The following is a 3,762-nucleotide window of genomic DNA, read 5'->3' as shown; positions in this document are numbered from 1 at the left end:
CAGGTTGAGTGCATGCAATGTCAACACCGTTGGCGGAGAGGACAGACACAGGTGCCTAATGCACTAAGCCGCGCATTCGGGGTACACTACTCAGTACTACTGACTAAGACAACAGGCCAAGAGACGTCAAACGCGCACATGGGAGATGCTGGACCTTCAATGGCTGTACTTGTCACCCTACAGAGGTGGGGGCCGGGGGCACAGGGCCATGCCTAAGGGAGAGGACTACACTACAGAAAGCGCCCTGGCCTAATGTCACCCACAGCCCTCCTCCCCCACCCAGACGCCTCCACTGCGCAGAAAGATAGGAGAATGTGCTGATACTCACCCCCTTGTGTCTGCTGTGATGTCTTAAAGCGCCCATCCAATTCAGGGTAGGCCACCGCCAGGATCCGGGACATCAGGGGGGTCATGGTGCGACTGGCACCCCTCCTAGGTTGGGAGGCCATCCCCAGCAGTGTTTCTGCGGTCTTCCTTGTTCCGCGGCGGATGTCCTCCCACCTCTTGCGGCAGTGGGTGCCCCGTCTGTTGTGGACCCCCAAGGTCCGGACTTCCTTGGCGATGGCACGCCAAATCTCGATCTTCTGATGGGCGCTGACCTATTAGACATGTACAGGGTGGAAAGGAGGAAATCATCAATGGCCTGCATGTTAGATGTAATTGGCCCCCCCCCACCCACTTTGCCATATGGCACATGCTCTCATCTGTCGGGCGTTGCACTCCTCATTCGCCCCCCACCCCACCAACTTACATCCACCCCAATCCACACAGGCATAGCCCATTCCATTAGCACCCGGGGTACTCACTTGTTGGTCTGGAGGACCGTAGAGTAGCGCATACTGGGGGAGGACCCCATCCACGAGCTTGTCCAATTCTTCAGACGTGAAGGCAGGGGCCCTTTCCCCAGTCACAGCAGCCATTGTATCTTCCAGACCGAGGTCACAGCAGCACTTGCAGTATAGGTCCTCTCCTGTGGATGATCAGGTCTCGAGTGATTAAGCAGATAGAAAATGGCGGTCACGTCCGCGGCGGTGCGTACTGCGGCGGTGCGTACCGCGACCGCCGGCGCACTTCGTTATTGGCTCCTGAAACCCATAGGCTTCAATGTTAACCAATGCGGCTTTGCGCCGCGGTCTTCGACCGCCTACCGCCACGGTGTGCCCCGCCAGCGCAGTGACCTCACATCCCATTGTCCCACTTCACAGGTCAGGCAGCCGCCATTTCAAGGGCCCACATGGCTTAATTTTGACTGCGACACACAGGCCTAGGCCTTGCATTGCCACACATACACGCCTTTCAACCCATTGCCATTCTTTAACTGTGCAAGCTGTCTGTACGTACCTGTGGTTTGGCTGACTCTGTGCTCCATGTTGTCCTTCCTAGGCACCGTCCGCTGGGACTTGGGATGAGAAGGAGGAATCCTCGCGTGTACCGACCGCTGGTGGACCTGTCGACAATGGAAGAACGCCATATAATCCTTCGATACCGACTTGACCGTGCCACTATCCATGAACTGTGTGCCCAGCTGGAGCCAGCCCTGATGTCCCCCATCCGCCAACCCACAGGGATTCCCCCTCTGGTGCAGGTTTTGTCAGTCCTCCATTTTTTGGCCAGTGGGTCATTCCAGACCACAGTGGCCATGTCATCTGGAATGTCACAGCCTATGTTTTCTAAGATTTTGAGCAGAGTGTTGTCTGCCCTGATGAAACTCATGCGGAGCTACATCATTTTCCCCGAGGAGGGTGACTTGCCCACAGTGAAGGGTGATTTCTATGCCCTTGGACATATACCCAACATCATTGGTGCCATTGATGGGACCCATGTGGCTTTGGTACCCCCAAAAGACGATGAGCAGGTGTACCGAAACAGAAAGAATTATCATTCGATGAATGTCCAGGTGGTCTGTTTGGCTGACCAGTACATCTCCCATGTAAATGCCAAGTTCCCAGGGTCAGTGCATGACGCGTATGTGATGCGAAATAGCAGCATCCCCTATGTGATGGAGCAGCTACAGAGACAACGTGTGTGGCTAATAGGTGACTCTGGTTACCCCAACCTGCCGTGGCTACTGACCCCAGTAAGGAATCCCCGGACAAGGGCAGAGGAACGCTACAATGAGGCCTATGGGCGTACAAGGAGGGTGATTGAGCGAACCTTTGGCCTCCTGAAGGCCAGGTTTAGGTGCCTGTATATGACTGGTGGATCCCTAATGTACTCACCAAAGAAGGTGTGCCATATCATCGTGGCGTGCTGTATGCTTCACAACCTGGCTTTGCGACGCCAGGTGCCTTTCCTGCAGGAGGATGGTCCAGATGGTGGTGTTGTAGAAGCCGTGGAGCCTGTGGAGAGTGAAGAGGAGGAAGACTCTGAGGACGACACAGACAATAGGGACAGAGTGATACAACAGTATTTCCAGTAACACCCAGGTAAGAATCACCCACGCCATTTCACAATTGCTTCTAGCCTCCTGCATCTGTACTTTCTGTAGTTCCCCACAGATGTTTTTTATTAATTTATGCCTTTCCCTTCCCTTCTCAGTGCTGTCTGACTCAGTACCTGACTTCTGCTTGGTTCGCCCATGAAATACAGCGTATTGACATTGGTATGTTGTCATGACTAATTGACAGAACAGACATTGAACAGTAATATGTTATCCCTTTGTTAATAATACAGCATGACTCAAAACAGGTTTGTGTGCAAAATGTGATTTATTTACAGTGCTAGATACCGGTACATGTGATTCTAAGGGTGATGGGTGGGGGTGGAGGAATATCCATGGCAGAGTCCAGTTCTCAGTCTCACAGGTGCATTGTTCTTTTGCCTGTGGAAGGATGGAGCATAGGCAGTTCATGGTTGGACAGGGGGGCAATGTGGGACAGTGGGAAGACTTGAGGGGGTATGTCCTGCTGGCGGGGGTCTTGACATCCTACTCTGTCTTTTTCTTTGGTCTCAGGCTCCTCTTACGGGGTGGTTGTTCTTCAGCAGGAGGTGGGGTTCTGGGGGGCTGTCGAGGTGTTGGGACCTCCTGTCCACTAGCGCCGGCGGAGGTGGTAGGCTGTTCCTGGTCCGGCCTAGTGACAGGGGCCCTGTGTGGTGCACCATGGTCCCGCAACGCGTCCTCTATCCTGTGGAGGGCCAGGACGATGGTCCCCATTGCGGTCCCGATGATTCTCAGCTCCTCCCTGAAGCCCATGTAGCGTTCCTCCTGCTGTGCCTGGATCTCAGTGAACCTGGCCAGTACCGTCGCCATCGTTTCTTGGGAGTGGTGGTAGGCCCCCATGAGGGTGGTGAGGGCCTCTTGGAGAGTGGGTTCCCTGGGCCTCTCCTCCCCCCCCTGTCGCACAGCAGCCCTCCGAGCTGCCTGGTTTCCCCCGGCCTCTGTCCCCTGGCCGGTTTGCCCGCTCCCACTGCACCCAGGTCCCTGTTGTTGTTGGGGTGTCGGGTTAGCCTGGGTGCCCTGTAGTGGCAGACACACCGCTGATTGAGCTGTCCTAGAGACAGAGGCATGGCCCGCTGGGTGGGAGCTGTGCTGGTGTCGGCAGAGGGGGTCGGGTCTGGTGTGGCCTGTGGCTGCCTGAGGGGAACCGACTGCCCAGAGGTCCCCGATGGTCCGGGCTGGTCATCAGGTTCACTGTCGACAGAGCTTCTATCCTCAGTGTGGGCCTGTTCCGGTGGTGGGATGGACACTTCTGGACCCTCCTGGCTGGTGTGTTGTCGTTCGGGTCCTGCATGGGGTAAGAGAGTTTGGTTATTGTTTCTGTG

This window comes from Pleurodeles waltl, chromosome 2_1 (assembly GCF_031143425.1).
Source record: "Pleurodeles waltl isolate 20211129_DDA chromosome 2_1, aPleWal1.hap1.20221129, whole genome shotgun sequence".
Classification (NCBI taxonomy): Eukaryota; Metazoa; Chordata; class Amphibia; order Caudata; family Salamandridae; genus Pleurodeles; species Pleurodeles waltl.
Note: the sequence above shows the minus strand (reverse complement) of the source record.